Raw genomic sequence first — 21,353 nt, 5'->3', positions numbered from 1 at the left:
GATGTTGTGAGAGGAATACGGAAAGGGGTCATGGTTCCTGTTCTGACGTTCAGCAATGCAGTCTTGTGCATCAGATCAGAAGTTCAAGGAAGATTAGAAACGTGGAATAGGTAGGCTTGCCTTAGGAGCTCACGGGAATACACCAAATCAGGGAGTACAAGGTGATATGCGATGGACATCATTTGAGGGCAGGGAAGCTAGCAGCAAGATAAAATTTGAGAAGCGATTGAGGGAAATGGGGGAGGAGCGTTGGGCTAGGAAGGTATTCAGCTACTTGTACATGAAGAATGGCGATACAAAATGGAGAAAGCGAACCAGAAAATTGACTGGTAAATACTTCGAAAACAGCAGAGGGCCAAACCAAAAAGAATTAACGGTTATGAAGAAGGTGAAGGAAGCTGAAACCGATATGTGGAGAATTGGCATGATTAAGAAGTCCGCACTAGAGATCTATCGAACTTTTAAGTAGGAAACTACCAAGGAAACTATCTATGATAATACTCGGGGTAGTTCTCTACTGTTTGAGGCCAGGACGGGACTATTGCGAACCAGGACATATCGGGCCAAATACGAAGGGGCAGACACAGTATGCAGTGCGTGTGGAGAGGAAGAAGAAACTGCCGAACACTTGATAATGTTCTGTAAAGGGCTTCACCCTATAGTTTAGGATGATGGCACAGAGTTCTTCGAAGCACTGGAGTCTAGGGACAGGGAGGGCAAAATGAACTTTAAGCGTGTCGAATTAACTAGGAGGTTATCTGAATGGTAACTACAATCAAGGCACGAGTGAAAATAAACCCTTCACTGCAAATTACCAGTCCTTGACTTCACTATTTGAAAGAAAAAAAATAAATTTAGTTTTTGGTTGACTGAGTATTACTGCTAGGCAGCAGGAGCCGCCGCTTGATCTACAGGGTACAGCCATATCAATCCATCCATCCATCCTGCAGACGAGGATGCGTTGTAGGCATGCTAAGAGAAATGCTTATAAGACGTCGTTCATGTGGTGACTGAAATCAAGGTATGCTAATATATGTGTTCTTAATTGGGCTTGACACAGTAAGTATGTTCTCTGTAGCATGCGTGAGGCAACTTCGTGTGGTGCAGCTGTTCGCATATGTCGCCTCCATGACACATGCATTAAGCTGACTACGGGATCTGCCACACTTTTCATTGTTTTAGCGATCGTTTCTTTCACTGCCACCTCGATTAGTGCGTGTCAACTCAGGTGGCCTTGTTTTCTTAAAAAGGAATACATTTTGTCGTTGTTGACCCTGCATAGCTATGTTATGCAGTCCAACTCTTGTCTTCACAGCATCACATTGCTGGAAAACTAAACCGCACTACTGGTAATGCTACAGTCGTTTTCACCTGCACGATGATTGGCAAAATTTTGTTGTGGGCACCACACTCCGCATTTTACGTTCCCGTGGTACGAAAGTGATGCAAATGCGACGTTCTTATCCAAGCGCAGGCCCAATGTTGGCAAATATGAACGGGAAAATGATGGGCAGCTCTAGTCGCTGGCCACCGGGGATCGGTCACCCCTTGACCAACATACTTTTTTTTTCACTTAGGTGAAGCTTGTCGCTTTAAAGCGCAACATCATTAAACACTTTATTTCGCAGATATTGTGTTGTCGGCATTGATGTATGAACAGAAAAGCTCCGTTGGCTGTGAGCGAAAATTCTAGGTAGACGCCATGGAGATGGTGTTTGCACTTCGCCCTTCCTTCTGGTAAAGTGTAGGTCTTTGCCGAGAAGTGAGGGCATCGTGCCAGTGATTCGAGAGGTGATTCTGTGTGTGTGTTCTGTTGTGCGTGAGTGCATGCATGTGTGTGTGCGCGCTTTTTTGTGTGGAGAGTAGAGCGTGCGCGCCGTGCCTGAGTGTGGGCACACGTTCCGTGCGTGAGTGGGCATGCACACATGTGTGTGTGCTCTTCTGTGTGTGGGTGCAAATGTGTGTGTGTGTGCACACTTGCTTGTTAGTCTATGTGCGCACGCCTGTGTGTGTGGGGGCATGTGCGCTTACGTGTGTACTCTTTTGTATATGTGTTCAAATGTGTGTATGTGAGTATACTCGTGTGTCTGTCTGGGCGCATTTCTGTGTGCGGATGTGTGTGTGCTCTTCTGTGCATGAGTGTATATGGGTGCATACGTGTGTGTGTGTGTGGGCGAGTGCGCCCCCGCGTGCTTGTGTTCTTTGGTGTGTTAGTGTGTGCGTGTGTGTTTATATGTAAATTGTGTATGTTTGTGTGTTTTCTTCTAGCTCTTTTAAACGGCAAGTAGTATGCACCAGTAATATATTTCTATTTATTTTATTTGATACGGTGTCGCTGCATTTTCCAGCACGTGAAAAAAAAACACCTTCTATGTGTACCTGTAATGCTATGCGGAGTCTGTGTTTGTATGCAAATTAATGCTGGTTTGCGCTCAGCCATCACTTTCCGCAGAATTAAGGGACGCGCGCCAGACCAGGCTACTTCGCAAAGAAGCACATTTGCACGAAGCAACGCTCCCGTAGCTTTTCCTTCACTGCCGGTAAACACCTGAGAGTAAAGCAGGTAAGCTTGGCAGTGAAAGCTTCAGTAACCCAAGGTGTCTCTGCCAACCTCCACGATGCAGCTCAGCTATTCTACAAATCGTTTTCCTTTTCTGGAAGCAGCCAACAAAAAATTGTTTTAATAAGTCGGGTGAGTTCGCTCTCCTGTGTGCTGGACAGGACGGCGCCAAAATTTTCTTAAAAACTGACTCACGGATGTCTTCTCTTCGGTCACTGTTATCACGACAGGAGCTGGGGCACGAAGAAAAATAAAGAATATAGCGCCAGTCGCCATCAATTCTTCTATTTGTTTATTTGACACAGTTGGGGGCGAGGAAAGATAAGGTGCACAGCTAACCCGCGGTCTGCAGTTTTTATAAAGGGACATCTTCAAGATCCGCAATCCATCCCTCATAGACAGCAAAGAAAAGGATGATGATGTGATGGCGGCCGGCCCCTATGCAATGGGGGAACAAATTCAGTGTCCTGGCCTGAAAAAAGAAAAAAATAAGAAAAGGATACACACTCCTGAAGGACAGAGGCAAGAGACGTGCACATAGTGGTCTAGGTCCTAAGTCTGCCTTATTGTTGCCTACCACTCAGTAAGCCGCCTTTTCATGGCTGCAACAACGTACCGTCCCCTTCCATTGTCGCTGCTTTCATCTTCATCGAGCACTTGAAATTCGAGCGCCTGTGAGAGGGTTGCGCCCTCCACCGGAGCAGTTTGGAGACTCCTGCAGCGAAGAACGAGGTGCTCCTGCATCTCTCTCTCTACGCCGCAAACTCTGCACAGGTTGCTGACAATAGTGCCATAAAGCTTTCTGAGGTGCTCCAGAGTGCGAAGAGCCCCAGCTCTCGCCTCGAACAGGAGTCTATTGCCAATGCTGTTATCATAGAGGCGTGACTCACAGATGCTGTCCTGGTGTTTTGTGTAGCACTCGAGGGTGGACTTTGCCTCCATAGCTTCTCGCCATCGAGTTGCTTCCGCTTCTCTGACTCGCAGGTGGACCTCGACCGCCCACTTAGTTGCAGTTTCAATACGACTGGCTCCTGCAAAGAAGCCATATTTTTTCTCCAGCAGGTGGAGTCGTCATGTCCAGTCAGTCCTCATGCATGTTGCCGAAAGATTCTCGAACACGTGGCGCGCCAACCGAGTGTGTTGCATGAGCGTGAGACAACCCCAATAGGTAATCTTGCTGGCAGCTTCCTGAGCTTCAAAACTGGACCATCTGACATCCCCCTGTATCGCCTCGTTAGCAACTCGACAATGGAAACCGAGTGCTCTGCCACGATGGTCTAGTGGCTAAGGTACTAGGCTGCTAACCCACAGGTCGCGGGATCAAATCCCGGCTGTGGCGGCTACATTTCCGATGAAGGCGGAACTGTTACTCAGATTTGGGTGCACTCAGATATACCGTGTACTCAGATTTGGGTGCACGTTAAAGAACCCCAAGTGGTCTAAATTTCCGGAGGCCTCCACTACAGCGCCTCTCATAATCATATGGTGGTTTTGGGACAGGATATGTCCCAAAACCCAACCCCACAGATCTATCAATCAATGGCAACCGAGCACTGCACGGCCCACCTCTCTCTGCTGATGCTCCAACCACTCCCGTGTTGTTGGCGATATGCACACTACTGCGTTTCCACACGTCAGGCCCAGCACGGGGACCATCTTCTATAGTCCCAGATCATCTGAAAGCGGTTGCGACCTCATAGGCATCAACGACAGAGGATTCGTTAAACCTGCAGCGCAGTCTGTCAAATCATAGTCTCATGTAGACTGTATTTTGCTGCATCCACAACACAGGGTGGCACCCAGGTAGCTGTATTCGTTGCATGCGCCCAGTTGTTCTCCTAAGGTCAACGCCGCTCCTTCGATACTCCCTCCAGCTAGACAAACAACTGCTTGTTTCTCAATGTTAAATTGAAGTCCAAGACTTGCGATTTTTGTCTGGCAGGGATTGCGCGGAGGGTTTACGAGGAGAGATTGCAACTCCTGGTTACTTTCGGCCATAACCACCAGATTGTCTGCAAATGCCAAACCAGGCAGGCGGAAGTTCTCTCCGGCACTAGCCGTGCTGAAACGCATGCTGAATCCGAGGTTTGAGTTCAACAAGGCCCGCTCTATTCTGGATGCGTATAGAATGTACACCAATAGTGCCAGTGGGCAGCCCTGCGTCAGACCCTTATTTACACAAATTTGGACAGTAATTATGGCACCCAACTGCACACTCACTACATTGTCGCTGTACAACCGTCATATAGTGGAGATTAGCAGCTGTGGTAGTCCAAGGTGAGATAGGCATGTAAAGAGAGGACTATGCGGCACATTATCGTATGCTTTTTCAACATCAATGAATCAGCACAACAGCGTCCACTCCTCCCTGCGAGCTATTTCTGGCCACTGCGTTGCAACAAGCAGATAGTCATCCAGACCTCTACCTGGCCTGAGGCCATTCTGAAGCTGGGTCAGTAGTCTCTTGGTCTCCACCCAGCCACCGATCCTGCTTTGATCACCCCCGCGAACAAGCGATACACAACGCTGGTGACCGTTATTGGTATGTAGTCCTCTATGTTCCTCGCAACACCGCCCCTTTTGGGGATAAGAATAACCTTGCCTTCATGCCATTCTTTAGGGATGGGCTCGTCTTCAATGATGGCCATGAAGATCTCTGCGAACTGTTCTCTCGAGTCCTCTCCCAAGCACTTTAGTACGTGCACTGGCATGCCGTCCAAACCATTGGCCGTTTGACCCCTCATCCGCTTCAACAACTGTTCAACTGTGAACCTTGAGAAGGCCCAGGGTGGTTCTTCTTGGCTTTGGGGTCATTCAATAATAGGACTGGCTGCCTCCTCTTCACCAAGGTGGGGTGTTTGTATTCAGGCCTGAGGCCCCGAAAATCCGGGAGAAGTGCTGTGTAATGTATTCACAGAGCTCACCGACCAGTTGCCCCGTTGCCGCATCTATGAGAGGAGGTGGCGTAGGGCGGCTCTGCCCAAGGACCTGATGTATGTCCAAAATTTCTGTGCTGCAGGTCTTCCTTCCTGTCTGATAGACTGGATCGGCCTAAGGTTGTAGTCCGCTATTTTGCGCTGAATCAGGGTCTGTACCTTGTGTTTACGGTCCAGATACACAGCCCACTTCTCTGCACACACCTCAGTGTCAAGGCTTTTGACAGACCTTCCGATGTTCCCGATTCGCTTGGCGGCGCTTCTTTCATGCCACTTCCACTTCTTTTTCCCACCATGGGTTCCAAGATCTGTGTCCTGGCCTATCCTGGACCATCTGGGTACGCATTACAGCGTTGAATGCACGCACGAACTCGTCATACGAGCGGGATTCCCGCCGTTGAGGACTACGTACAAAATTCTTAACGACTTTCTCGACGGACTTGCTCGGCAAGTACATGCCACGCCTGGGTGGAGGTGACATGCGGCATGTCGAAAACCGCCCTTAGAGAAGAACAGCCATATGCAATCATGGTCACTTCCAAGGCTGAACTGGCCCTCTTCATCGATATGCACTTGCGCTATGCGAGCGGAAAGTTTTGTAGTCACCAGAGCATAGTCTATGGTAGAGCGGCTGCAACGAGCGCACCTTGTGAAGTATCTCTCACAGTCAGTGCGAAGGTTAACAATTTCTAAGGAGAGCTGCTCCGCACATTGCAACAACAGCTTCTCATTGTAATCTAAGTACCCCTCAGTGGCCGGGATGTGTCCGTCGAAGTCTCTCATCAACAGCACCTCGCGGTCTGCATCCTACCATTTCACATCCTCGACGATACACTGTATGACTTTTTCGTTGCCGTCATGTGGTCCACTTGTCACTGTTAGATACACCACACCAAAAAGGACTGGCTCACCAAGATTAGTCCCAGAAACCCAAATGTGCTCAGCACAAAGCCCCTTTCCCCGCCGCGGTGGTCTAGTGGCTAAGGTACCCGGCTGCTGATCCGCAGGTTGTGGGATCAAATCACGGCTGCGGCGGCTGCATTTCCGACAGAGGCGGAAATGTTGTAGGCCTGTGTGCTCAGATTTAGGTGCACGTTAAAGAAACTTAGATGGTCTAAATTTCCGGAGGCCTCCACTACAGCATCTCTCATAATCATAAGGTGGTTTTGAGACGTTAAACCCCACATATCGATCAACAAAGCCCTTTCATTAGCATCCAGGCTGTATTGCTGTGCCACAGCACACCAGCACCGCCTCCTTTGCGGCAATCACTTTTACAATTGCAGCCCACCCACTGCCATTCGAGGTCAATTGGTGGCTCCTCTAACTCTCGTAGATGAGTTGATACAGCTCGGGGCTTGCGCTGGGCCTGAATGCTTGCTACGGGGTCTTTGCAGGGTGTGCAGTGCCCAGATGCGGCCCCCATGTTGACAGGGCCAAACTCGTCCCCGGTGGACAAGGCGGTGTGCTCAAGAGTGCTAGCTGTGCTGTGTTTGCTGAGTAAACCTGCTGGGTGTGTTCGTGGAGGGTTTCTCTTAGGTTGGTCTGTACATCGCCCCTGATTTCCCTTTGGTGGGTGATCCCATTTGTGGTCTTGGGTGGTTCCGGGGATGGGGATCGTATCTCCAGGGCGGGCAAGGGGACTCTCAATCCTGTATTCGAAAGGGGTCTGTGAGTTAGTTTGCCGCTGTTCCTGTGAGGCTCATGTAGTCCTAAAAATTGGCGTCTCACCTAGACCAGCTGGGTCGCAATTTCGCGTGTTGTAGATGCCAGGTAGTGAATACCGTCCTGGGCTAGTCGTCCTTCTCCTTCCAGCATCCTAGAGAGGTCGACAAACTTTGACTTTACGGCTCCAACCATCTTTCTTGGCTCCGCATTTAGGAGCATTGCTCTTGCCACGGGAGCGACGGGAGCGGCCGCATCAGCAGCACGTGTAAGTGAGCTCTGCACATATGTGCCTATAACTTTAGCAATTTTGGTTCTAGGAGGGTCAGAGTGGTGTCTATTTGTTCGTGAAGATACAAGGAGTTCAACCGCTACAAATACTGCTATTACAAACGAAAATTTTAAATTTTAGGAGCGGAAAACAGTGTGAATCTGTGAAAACTACAACAGTCAGACCAAGTGTTTTTTACGATCGCTTGTAGCTTCGTTTATATTCTAGGCCCTTAATTGAGGTACACTCTAGGCCCTTAATTGAAGTACACTCTAGGCCCTTAATTGAGGTGGTAATCAGTAAAAAGCTCATTTCATTAAAACAAATTTTCAAAAGGAGCTGCAAGCGCCACCGAAAAATAGCTAATATCTTCTTTTAGAACACAACAGTCCGGTTTTTTCCGTGTAAAAATAATTTTGATAGCTTAAGGTAACCGGAAGATACAGAGTTAGAAAGAATATAACGAAAACCGCTAATAAACGTGGGGTGCCCGCGTCTTCCCTTGCTCAGAGGAGGAGGGTGGCTCACTGCTCGAGAGAAAGGTACGCCCGTCAGACCAAAGTCTTGAACCACGTGTTTTTTTTTCCCTTACGATCGCTTTTAACTTTGCTAATAACCTACCGGGAAACTTCTAACTCATACAGTGCAAAGCCCTAATTGTAGACCTGTCGCCGCTCAGGTTTCATCAGGACAGGAGTAATAGTACCGGAACTATTTTGTGACCAAAATTAATCCTAATCACTAAAAAGATTAATTTGGTAACATCACCTCACAAACGAATTTAAATTTTGTCCGCTTAATATATCAATAAACAGCACCCCATAGGCTAATCGGAGGCCCAACTCCGTACTCTCTAGACCCTTAATTAAGGGGGTAATCAGCACAAATCTCATTTCATTAAAACATTTTTATAAAAATAACCACAAACTTGACTGATACACCGCTGAAACCTACATTTAGAACATAACAATCCGGATGCGGCGATGGCGTAGTGTTTAGAGCATCCGCCTCGCATGCAAGAGGTCCGTGGCTCAAATCCCGGTGCCGCGCAGTTCCCAACCGGAAAAAAAAAAAATCCGCGTGTTGATGGAACTGCATTAAGAGGCCTGGGGTGCGGCCTCACCGGTAACCACCGCGGGGAACGCACTCCCTCACCATAGAAGGATTGGCCACCCTGGTGCAGTATCTGGCCACTACCTCCCACATGCATACGTCAAATAACTCACGGCCCTCAGTTCCCAGCAGCTGCGAAGCAACTGACCATGGCGGCGGTCAGATCTGCAACGCAGCAGAGGGTGCTAACAATCTCAGGACTTCAGGCCGCCTTTGGAACCTGAACTTAGCAACATTTAACGCTAGAACCTTATCTAGTGAGGGAAGTCTAGCTGTACTATTCGAGGAGCTAGAGGGTGTTAAATGGGATATAACAGGGCTCAGTGAGGTTAGGAGGACAGATGAGGCCTATACTGTGCTACAGAATGGGCACGTCCTTTGCTATTGGGGCTTGGCAGACAGAAGAGAACTGGGAGTGGGGTTCCTAAGCCACAGAAACATAGCTGGCAACATAGAGGAATACTATAGCATTAATGAAAGGGTGGTAGGTATTGTAATTAAACTGAATAAAAGATACAAGATGAAGGTAGTACAGGCTTACGCGCCTACATCCAGCCATGATGACGCTTCAGTTGAAAGCTTCTATGAAGATGTGGAATCGGCAATGAGTAAGGTAAAAACACAGTATACTATAGTGATAGGCGACTTTAATGCAAAGGTAGGGAAGAAGCAGGCTGGAGACCAGGCAGTAGGAGATTATGGCATCGGCGCTAGAAACGCCAGAGGAGAGCTACTAGTAGAATTCGCAGAACACAATAATTTGCGGATTTTGAATACTTTCTACTGAAAACGAGAAAACCGCAAGTGGACATGGAGGAGCCCTAATGGCGAAAATAGGAACGAAATAGACTTTATAATGACTGCACACCCAGGAATCGTGCAGGATGTGGAAGTGGTTGGCAAGGTACGATGCAGTGACTATAGAATGGTACGGTCTCGAATTCGCCTAGACTTGAAGAAGGAACGACAGAAACTGATACGCAAGAAGCCAATCAATGAGCTATCACTGAGAGGGAAAGTACAGGAATTCAGAGTGTCGCTGCAGAACAGGTACTCGGCTCTTAGTGAGGAAACCAACCTTAGCGTAGATACAATGAATGATAATCTAACGAGTATCATTACGGAGTGTGCAGTGGAAGTTGGAGGCAGGGTAGTTAGACAGGACACTGGCAAGCTTTCCCAGGAAACGAAGAACCCAATTAAGAAGCGTCAAAGCATGAAAGTGTCAAGTACAACAGACAAAATAGAACTGGCAGAGCTTTCGAAATTGATTAATAGGCGTAAAGTATGCGATGTAAGAAGGTATAACATGGAGAGAATTGAACACGCTCTGAAAAACGGAGGAAGCGTCAAAGCAGTGAAGAGGAAACTTGGGATAGACAAAAGTCGGATGTATGCACTAAGGGACAAAGAAGGCAAAATAACTACCAATATGGATAGGATAGTTAAAATAGCGGAGGAGTTTTACAGAGATCTGTACAGTAGCCGACAACCACGACCTTAATACTATAAGAACTAGCAGTAACCCAGGTGACACCCCACCAGTAATGATAGAAGAAGTCAGAAAAGCTTTGGAGAGCATGCAAAGAGGCAAAGCTGCTGGTGAGGATCAGGTAACATGAGATCTGCTGAAAGATGGAGGACAGATTGTGTTAGAAAAACTAGCCACCCTGTTTATGAGGTGTCTCCTGATGGGAAGGGTACCAGAGTCTTGGAAGAACGCTAACATCATCTTAATACATAAGAAAGGAGATGACAAGGACTTGAAGAATTACAGGCCGATCAGCTTGCTCTCTGTAGTATACAAGCTATTCACAAAGGTAATTGCTGACAGAGTAAAGAAAACATTAGAATTCAATCAACCAAAGAAACAAGCAGGATTTCGAACAGACTACTCAGCAATCGACCACATTCATACTATAATTCAGGTAATAGAGAAATGCTCAGAATATAACCAACCGCTATACATAGCCTTCATAGATTACGAGAAGGCGTTTGATTCAGTAGAAATATCAGCCGTCATGCAGAGACTGCGGAATCAGGGCATTGATGAAGTATATATAAACATCCTGGAAGAAATCTACAGGGGATCAACTGCTACCATAGTGCTTCATAAAGAAAGCAACAGAATACCAATCAAGAAGGGTGTAAAGCAGGGGGACACAATCTCCCCAATGCTATTTACTGTGTGCTTACAGGAGGTTTTCAGAAGCCTAGAATGGGAACAGTTAGGGATAAGAGTTAATGGAGAATACCTTAGTAACCTGCGCTTCGCCGATGACATTGCATTGCTGAGTAACTCAGGGGACGAATTGCAACTCATGATTATGGAGTTAGACAAGGAGAGCAAAAAGGTGGGTCTTAAAATTAATCTGCAGAAAACGAAAGTAATGTACACCAACCTCGGAAAGGAGCTGCGCTGCGAGATAGGTAATAGTGCACTTGAAGTTGTAAAAGACTATGTCTACTTAGGGCAGGTAATAACCGTAGAGCCTAACCACGAGATTGAAGTAACTAGAAGAATAAAAATGGGGTGGAGTACATTCGGCAAGCACTCTCAAATTATGACAGGTAGATTGCCACTATCCCTCAAGAGGAAGGTGTATAACAGCTGTATCTTGCCGGTACTTAGCTACGGAGCAGAAACCTGGAGAATGACAAAGAGGGTTCAGCTTAAATTGAGGACGACGCAGCGAGCAATGGAAAGAAAAATGGTAGGTGTAACCTTAAGAGACAAGAAAAGAGCAGAGTGGAGTAGGGGACAAACGGGGGTTAAGGATATCATAGTTGAAATAAAGAAGAGGAAATGGACATGGGCCGGGCATGTAGCGCGTAGACAGGATAACTGCTGGTCATTAAGGGTAACTAACTGGATTCCCAGAGAAGGGAAGCGGATTAGGGGAAGACAGAAGGTTAGGTGGGCAGACGAGATTAAGAAGTTTGCGGGTATAAATTGGCAGCAGCAAGCACAGGATCGGGTTAACTGGCGGAACATGGGAGAGGCCTTTGTCCTGCAGTGGACGTAGTCAGGCTGATGATGATGATGATGATGATGATGATGATGATGATGCTCTTGCCTGCGTTGCCTTGCCTCTCGTGCTAACTTCAGGGACTGAGCAGATGACCAGCCTCTTCGTATATGGTGTCACAGCCTGCTGGATGTTCTGGGCAATATCTCCATATTGTACTCCTTGGAAAACATCGTGGACCCCTACGTGCACGACCACCAGCTGTACGCTGTAGCCTTGCCCTTCACTGCAGCTCTGAATCAAGGGCTGCAGCTTTTCTGCCATCATCTTGCGCTCCGAGGCTTGTCTCACGAGCACTGTGTCCCCAGATTCTTCGAAGCTCACTCGTGATTCTTCAAGCGTTGCCATCACCAATGACTATGACCCTGGGTGTGGAGCGGCAAGCAGCCTTTTTGTTTTTTCTTCTACTTCCTTGGTCTTCGGTAAGCGTTCTTAGAGTTTGTGAGAGAGTGGTCATCAGCTTTGCTCCCGTTAAGTCCAGCATCTGTCCCGTTCTCCAGCTTTATTGTCTCGCTGACGCCACCCGTGTCTTGGGTTCGTTCGGGAAGACCCTGTGCCTCGCCGGTGGCATGGGAAGAGCTGCAGCCACCCTGCTGCGCACCTTCGCTGCTCTGTGCACCAACGTCCGCATAGCTCAACTGCTCCTGCCTCGACCGCAGTGGCCGGCCGCCCTCCGACTCCACTACCGCTTGATCCCTTTCCTGCTGGACATCCATCAAATGCATCTGCGCTGCTGTGGATACTGTCGCTACCGGCTGAGAAGAGCAGCTGTGCTTAGCATTTTTTAACGGTTCTTGTAAGTGCTCCTTCACTGCCAGGATGACTCCTCGAATTGTATCAGTCTCCCTCTCCGAAGCACGCAGCCTTGCCTGAAGCACTTCTATCGTGTTGCAGAGGTTGCATACAAAAACTGGGGCATCAGCTGCATCCGTGGATGGGAAGTTTGTCTCATCTAGGTAAGCCCATCTTCGGCACTTGTCACATTGTACCATTGGTTCCTCCCGCTCCATCCTCTTCGCTCTCTTAGCCATCGCACTCAGGTGGAAAAAGTGGCTCCACCTTTGGTCCACAGCCGGTATTACTACACGTTCGCGCTGGTGCTGTTTTAGCAGCTACCAAGACGAGAGCAGCTAGTTGGGCCTCGTTTCAATACAGCCACCACATAGTGACAATACATTGTCATCGCACATAGATGGTAACCAAAGAAAGTGCTTAACAGCGCAAACGACAGGAGGGGATAGAAGAGACGAGGAATGAGCACTGATGGTAACCCATAACACGAGACACTCCCCGCACTCTCGGATGGCAGAACTTGCTGCCATCCGCCTTAAGGGCACATCACAGCACGCACATCACACACCACACACATGCGCACACACCGACGCGCCACCTGTGGCTCCTCTTTACTAGTAAGGCTAGTAGGCGCGCGCCGCCATGCGGCGAACGAAGCGGTCACGCCCCCTTCAAATGAGACGGCTGAAGAAACACTGCACGCGCCATGGAGGAAGGGAAAACTTCCTTCCTCTATGGCACGCGCCGATCCAGGCGGCTGTGGGGGAACTATTGTATTTTCATATGGAGGAAGGAAACAACTTAGAAGAGGCCCTGACGTAACTTGTTGTTAACATGGAGGAAGGAAAAACTTTCTCCATGGTTGTAAAGCTGCAGTGAAGCCAGAAGTCAGCCATATTGACTAAATAAATTCTCCTGTTTTGTTTACGTCCGAATGTAAAGCAGAAGGGGCGACTCTCTCAGGCTCGGAACGCACGTGGGCTGCGCAGCGCGCGTGTCGTGATGATCGGACACCAAGGGAACGGGGCTCAACTCTCTGGGCCAGCGCGACACCTCCGAGCAAAATGCCTGGTTGTTGTGTTTCACAGTGCACAAACCACTCGTGAAATGGCTACAGAATGTTCAGATTCCCAAAAGATTCGAAAAAGAGACTTTTGTGGTTTGTAGAGATCAAGCGCGACAAGTGGCAATCCACGAAACGTTTGTGTTTGTGCTGCGTAAGTTATGCCATTTCAGCCTTCTGAGAGTTATAACTTAGAGCGCTGTCACACGGGCACTTTCAATCCCGATCGAGCCTGATGTGATTGACTCTCTTACGCCAGCTGCATAAGGGTGCCAAGTACTGTTGAGAAATTTGATTCTGATCGAGCCTAATTGCGATCACCAGTGCACCAGGCACAATACACGTTTATTTTCATGTCACACGGGCCTTTTCAATCGCGATTCAAGCCTGATGTGATTTTCTTTCTTACGCCAGCTGCATAAGGGTGCCAACCACTGTTGAGAAATTTGATTCCGATCGGGCCCAATTGCGATCACCAGTGCACCAGGTGCAATACACGTTCATTTTCATGCTGTGTACATGTGTATTTAACTCGTTGGCAAGGTTCTGCTAAAAAGGTTTTCCTAGTGTCGTGAACGAGACGAAAAAGCTGAAACATTTTACGATACAGCCGCCAGGGGGCGCATTCGCTAGCTGGCGTGTAGCATTTACGTGTTCGCATCCACGCTCTCAGGAGTTTCTCGTTGGAACCAAACTTTGTGCTAACGGTACAAGCTCGCTGTCCTTGTCACACATGGCGCCAATAAATTGTAAAATAAAGAAAAAAACATGTTCGGAGTATGCTGCATGATTATCTTCATCTGAACAGCAAGTACAAGTGGTGTATATAGCGCGTACGGAACGAAGATGTAGGAGATTCAGGGCGTCAGTCCCAGTTTATTATGATTCTTTTCCACTAAGTTGCATTTGAGTATACAGACATTAATATCCATATATATTTACAGCCCCTACATAAAAAAAATACAACAACCAGATAAAAAAAGATGCAAAGACAAATGTTTTGATGCAGAATGTGGGCAAACAGTGAAAAGAAAAAAAGAAAGATGAGTATAGCTCAATGAAATAAACACTAAAATAATTAATTAAAAATGAACATCAGCCCACAATAAATTGAAATTCATGCACACATGAGGAATAAATATTGAACATATTAGGAAGCTGCGCAAAACCAAATGTACATACATTAACATGAAAAGGAAAAACAATTATTAAAAGTCAAGCAACAGCTGGATGCAAACTTTGATTTCTCAGTGCCCCTATTTGCAATGGTGCTTAACAAAAAAAATCGAAATTCTTGCGTGAGGTTTAAACCGAGGTTACTGGCTCTACCGCATTTTCAGGTGTTTTTGTTTGTCCCGTTTTAAGGCCACGTTCTTATTCAATGACTTTGTAAAAAAGTGCAGCTTGGTAACTGCATAAAACTTTATCACGTCCTCAGTGAGCCGCCGCTTATGTACTGTGCAACCGATTGGTTCGAGTTCACAACTTTGAAGAAGAGACAAAATGCGAGTTGTTCGCGATATTAATTTTTTACAACCTCGCCGTTGACCACTAGCTTGAACGTTGACATAGCGGTCATCAAAATGTCGCGAACACACTGCACACGTCTCGTCAAGCCCCTTGTCTATTGATGTTTCGTGCACACCCTTGCAGGCATACTGGGTCTGTGGGAGCTCTGAATAAGGATACCTTTTTTTTGCAGGACTTGTATCCGCTTTTGCGTAATGGCACGAAACAAGTTCTCTTTTTCGCCATATGGTTCGTTGGAGCGGCTAGACAGATTCCCAGTCTGTCTAGCCGCTCCAACGCGGGCACAGCACAAACCTCTCAAGACGCAGCTCAGAATAAAATTGCAGCAACCATCAAAGTTCCAGTGCCGAATTCCAACTGGACCTCCCCCCCCCCCCCCCCTCCAACTAGTGACGGTGGTGATGTAGTCGGGGTTCTGCCCAGAGGACCGGAGCCAGCCAGAGTCTCGGGGAGATGTCGAGGAGAGGAGGCGGGAGCTGCTAACAGTAACTTTTAATTACAATATTTACAGGTAGCGTGTTACATTATGGTGGTAGCATCGTGGAAGCATGATGTGAGCTTCTGCGAGCTTGTGAGAGCTTGTCAGGAGCGCCTCGGCGCTCACATTTCATGTCCTGGCCTACCCAGGATTCCCTGCATAAAAAAACAACAAAAGTTAAGACAGTCCAATGAAAATTGCCATATTCACCTCCGCCCTCAAAAGGGAAAGGTGAAACGCTGCCTTTTTTCCAACCAAGGAAAGAGGGAAGAAGCACGCCCAGTTCGTCTCATGGCGAGGGAGAAAACACTGCACACCACACACGACACACCACAGCACGAAGACGTTGAGTCCTACGTGAAAATCAACTCTGTAGACCGTTGCAGTGATAAGTATGTGGTGCCAGACAGACCATGACTTGTGAAAACAGTGGTATTAAGCACCACGGAGAATGTGGGAAATGCATCTGCAGACGGTTCTCAGTCGCTTGGCTCATTGTCCGCGGCACGCCGACAAACAGAGACGCACAAAGATAACCAACCTTTTTAAGCCATTTTGACTGTAAACAGCTTTTTATCGGTCGCCATTCGGTCCGATAAGTTCAAAAGGTTCTACATGAGAAGATGGCTGCACCGCAAAATTCCAAGTACGGCTTGCATGTCGTTGTCGCTTGTAGTTCACCTCTGAGAGTGATGTCCCACTACCGCCTCACGTCCAAGCGCTGCCATGTCAGGAACGCCGATCATAACAGCCGCTTTCGCACTCCCCTTCCACGTACAACCTAAACAAAACATACTGGTCTTCAAAGCCATTGACACGCTAATTTTCAAGGAACAATTTTGCAGCTGCTTTCCGTGGCCGTAGAAAAGCACAATAAAGCGCGTACATTTCCCAAATTAACAAATGGTACAGACAGCTCTATGTCGGAAAAAAAAAAAAACTGGTGTGTCCTCTGTTGCACACTTTTTTTTTTCGTTGATACTTCATCAGTCTGGTAGTTACTTGTTGGCCATTTCATCCTTTGTCAGCTTAAACATCCATCTTGATAGGGGGGGGGGGGGGGGGGGGGAGCACAAATAAAATTGCATTATGAGAAGATGTCTTGCTAAGACAGTTAAATTGCGCGCGCAGAGCAACAATACGTCGAACTCCTAGTTTGTGCATCTGTAGAAGGCTATATGGCTAGTAAAAATTATATTTATTTCCTTCTTTTCTTGCCACGAAGATAATTGGCGATAATATCTATGGTTGAAATGAGAGTTCGGAAGCAGTTTTGCGACAGGGACATAGTTTCACTGCCGCCAGCTGCAGCACGTTGTCAACCTCCCTCACCCCTCGCCAGCAACAGACAGCGCCGCGTCGCGGTGCATAGAATTTGGTTTTTCCACCGCTGCTTAGGAAGGCGCACGTTCACGATGCTAGGAAAACCTTTCTAGCCACTATAGACCTGTTTGGCATCTCATACCCTAGTTGCCTATCTTTGGGATGGTTGCTGCCAGACTGCCGCCAAATTTGGCAGAGAAATTCGCCCTTGTAGTTGTGGCTTCTCCGTGGGGCTTTGGTGTCCTCTGGGTTGCATTTTGCGAGTGCATGAGCTACGTTAGCCGTTTGAATTAATGAAATGAATGTAAAATGCGCATTGCAGAAGTCGGGGTGCATTCTTTTGCTGTGTGCGCAGCTGTGCAATTAAGAGATCGCTTCTCAGTGTTAGGGACGACGGGGAAACTGAATAGTCTCAGTAGACGGTGCACTGCCACCCCCCCCCCCCCCTTTTTTTTTTCACGGCTGATCATGCCGCGTTGACCTTGCACCACGACGGGGATACTACGCTTCCCCTAGCAGTGTCAGCACAAGACATATCGTTCGGACTCGTGTGCATATGAAAAATAAACGTGCCTGTCAAGGCTGGATAATTGGGTTACATCGGATATGCTACAGCAATATATGCCTGAAAAGCTGCTTTATCGCTGCAGTTGGAGCGAATGAAGCCCGACTCGCGCGTACCTGTAAATGGGACCCCGCCCGAAGAGCCGCCATCGCCTGCAGGGCCGAGACCACAATAAGCATAAACGGCCAAAATTATGATTAATGAATGTTTAATGTCTGAGACGTGAACTCTTAATTGCATAGCTGCGCGCACAGCAAGAGAACACGCCCGACTTCTGCAAAGGGCGTTTTACGTACATTAAATTGATTAAAACGACCAACGTAGCTCACGCATTCGCAAAATGCAACCCGGACGACACCGAATCCTCACGAAAAAGCCACAACTACAGGGACAAATTTTTCTGCAAAATTTGGCAATAGTCTGGTCATAACCACCCCAAAGACTGGCAACTGAGTTATGAGACACCAAACAGAACCTTGCCAACTCATTCATTTTAGATAGCACAAAATGCATTGTTCTTAATCGCTTCTTGTACACAAGCTGCAATTGCCCGAAGATGTGCGCCTACGTTGTGCGCTTGTTGCTGCCAGCGCCTTAAACTATTTCTTCTAGGCGCAAAGCCCCTTGCCCTGTGGGTCGTATGTCCCGTGTCGTTGTAGTCGTCGTAGCCAGTTGCATTGCATTGCATTTCAATGAAAACAATGTCGCAGCATATCCACATAGTGAATGATAATGAGTGGGGCGAAGCGATCCTCAGTCAGTCGATGCTTCCGTGCGTCCGTCAGTCCGTCTGTGTGTCTGTCCTCCTGCCTGTTCCTAACGCCTATGACATGAAATGCGCTTTAAAGCTTGTATGCATCAGCCAGTTTTTTCACACCGGCAAACTCTAGTTATGAATAAAGACCGGAACTTTAGGCAAAATGCCTATCTTTTCCTGGAGTGTTTTTCAAGCCTATTTCGCATATCAACACGAACTAAGGGATAGGAAACATTTTAATCGCATATTTATTGTGCCTATAAGTGCCTATTTTAAGGTTTGTGTCTATATGAGCTTTTCAGTGCCTGAAATTGCCTATTCACATTCGTCGAGTAAACATTTTGCTTAAATGAGCTCTTCATATGGAGGAAAACAAGAAGCATTTGGTGTGGCCATATTAACGACAACACGCGCATAGTGTGTTAGTATTTTTTTTTTCTTTGATGTTTTTAGTTACTGTTAAGGTGCGATTATGGTTAGACGTAAGGTTCACGCGCGCATACGCTTTGTTATATTGGCGAAAACAGATCGTAAGTTGATGCACTGCCACAGCCAGTGTATATCTAGACACGGCCAACACGCTCAGACGCATGTGACGTTTGCCAACGCTCCGATAACATCGCAATTAAGCGCACTTTTACGTGAGCGGGGCTTGTACTCCAGCGAGAAAAAGCGAGGCTAGCACCTATAGTGCTAGCAGACCCCCCTAAAAGATTTCCGTCGCTTGGTTCGAGAATAGTGCAGCATGGTTGCGTGAGTATGGCTAGAGTGTACTGTAGTGAAGCGAGGAGAGGCTAATGCTATTGTAGCCACTGCCCCTTAAAGATTCCCATCGCTAGGTTCGATAGTGCAGTTCGGCGGTTGCGTTTGGGAGCCTACAGTTTATCTAGAATGTACGCTAATCAGCCAAAACTAAGCTAGCCTAGCTCTGCTGACCACAGCCTACGCATAAGTTTTGTTAGCATTTATGTTTTTCATAATGGCAGCTGTCGGAAGTCTGCTGAGCAATGCGGAATAAATAGAAGCCGTAAAATGACCTTCTCAGGCAACGGACCAGTGGATTGCAGCGCTACACCGTCGATCGAGAAACGGTCCATGTGAGAAGCTGGGGAGAAGAAACTGGAAAGGCCAACAATATCTTGAGTATGTCCACTTTGAAGCATGCATAGGCATAAAGGTTCCAAAATTGGTTACGCAACTGCCTATTTATTCAAATAACCCCTGAATCTGTGCGAATAACATGTATTTTGTGGTCATTCCACGGGCACACAGATTCATTTTGTTATTTTTATATCCACATCTGTGAACTCAGATGCACCTATTACACAGAATGCAGCTATATGTGAAAGCTTCACCCACACAAGCCACTTTAAACTTTATTGATTATATTGCATAGTAATCCAGAATTTAAACTTCTCGAGTAACATCATGCAAGAAAGGTATGCACTATCGCGTTATGCTATCGCGTTATGCTATCGCGTTATGCTATCGCGTTATGCTATCGCAAAGGTATGCTATCACGTTCAACGCTTAAAGGGAAAGCTTAAGGATACCCCTTTTTTTTTTTCGGGCGTGGTGGAAAGGTTCGCCTCGTCCCCTAGACCCGTCGCTGACAGGGTTGCCTCAAAGCTTGAATCTGCCTTAGAAAGAATCTCAGATTGTATGTGCTAAGGCAAGTGTCTAAAGTTTCGATTGGTGCTGATTCAAATATTCTGTATGCAATTAATGCATTGAAAGTGCTAGGCCACAAGTACGCTTCACTAACTTCAGTGGGCGTCGAGTGTTCTTTTTCGTGTAAAAGCAAATACTGACTGAAAGCAAGCACAATTCAAGCCGAAAACTTTGAGATGGTGCTGGTTTGTCATTGATTTCATAGCCTTTCCCGCAATGTCAAATTGCCTCAGCTTTCACGCAAAACTGTTCAAATGATTGTGCTTCTTGCTATTCTTTTTTATGAAAAGTATAAATTTAGTTTTTCTAAAGCACAGAATTTGCCTGCCGTGTTTGTTAGAAGTTGAGTATTTGTCCTGATCACGCTACTGAAGGAATTATGAATTGTGCCTATGTATGGCTAAAGCATAGTTTTAACGCCTATTTATGCCTAAATGGCAGTTCTTAGGGCCTAATGTAGGCACCTAAAACATTCTTTGTTCGTGCCTAAAGTTCCAGTCTTTAGTTATGAAAATGATGACTCACAGAACCTGGTTGACATGATTTGCCAAGGAAAATTAGAGTGTCCTATAGATGCTGAAGAGGAAATTGATGGTGGGAAATTTTTTTCATTGAAGCGTAGACTTCAATAGACTGCAGCATTTTGCATCATATAGGTGGATTTCTTGTGAAAAGAATCTTCAAAAAAGCGTACTGTGGACAATGCAGGGCTGCAATGAAGAGCTCGGCGAGCTATTAGCACGCATATTTAACTGCAGTGAAGGAGCATGGTCAGCATGGTGAAAACTTGTTTTATTCGAGCGGTGAGGTTATGATCTCGCTCCTATCTTGTGAAGAGAACTTTTAAAAAATCACATTCTAGACTGGCAGCCTGTTCACCATGAAGTCCCCTCTCAAAGATGTAATTGAATAGTAAATCAAAGGGTGAAGTGCAGCGTGCAGGCATGTAAGCAACACAAGGGTTCTCTGGAAAAAATGTTGATATCAAGTTATGCACGAGTAAAGCTGCACATTCACCTGCGCCAGTTCGAAACAGCCAGAACTAGTTCAAGTGGAAGCAAAACGTGCTGTGGTTAACTTGCCGTGAGTTGTGGCTCTTGTTTTTTTTTTAAGTATATACAAGTTATCGTCCAAATTAAGCTGTGCCATCTGAAATAGGCGTCTATTAAATGCAATTTGCTTGCTTATTGTTGTAAAGTCCTGTGGTTGCTTTATTTTAATGATACAAATTATTCCCTTATAAAAATTGTTAATTTACAGTTAATTTCTACAGAAAACACGCTCAACTTGGTTTGAAAGTCAATATCTGCGTGCGAGACATGATTTAATGGCATAAAAGACACATGCAGATCACTAAATAGTATATGTTTTCAATAATTTTTTTTTGCCAATCTGCTGTTTGCGCTAAGGTAAAAGAGATGAAAACAAAATACAATGTACTGTGCATTGCGGTATGTGGTCTGGAAATGAGATAGCTAATGAATAATTCAAAAACAACATATGAAAATATGGTACGCAATGGCAGTTTTAAGGGTGAAGCTTCTAAAGCTGCAGGTTTGTCCATGGATGTCTGTGACCAGTTCATAACCACCTAGTTGTA

General features: G+C 46.6%; 1 protein-coding gene across 10 annotated transcripts in view; it reads left to right on the top strand.

The window, feature by feature from the left end:
• The window catches only part of Tdg (Thymine DNA glycosylase), a 300,029-nt gene that overhangs the window by 52,619 nt on the left and 226,057 nt on the right, over positions 1 to 21,353 (top strand). For 3 of the 10 annotated variants that reach the window (XM_075872928.1, XM_075872929.1, XM_075872930.1), the window contains exon 3: positions 19,128 to 19,225. The exons of the other annotated variants lie outside the window; for them this stretch is intronic. The gene's annotated coding sequence lies outside the window, so the exon portion shown is untranslated. The remainder of the gene's footprint in view (positions 1 to 19,127; positions 19,226 to 21,353) is intronic. 10 annotated transcript variants of the gene reach the window in all.

The sequence above is a fragment of the Rhipicephalus microplus genome, chromosome 9 (assembly GCF_043290135.1).
Source record: "Rhipicephalus microplus isolate Deutch F79 chromosome 9, USDA_Rmic, whole genome shotgun sequence".
Taxonomy (NCBI): Eukaryota; Metazoa; Arthropoda; class Arachnida; order Ixodida; family Ixodidae; genus Rhipicephalus; species Rhipicephalus microplus.
This window is presented reverse-complemented; position numbering and strand designations above follow the sequence as displayed.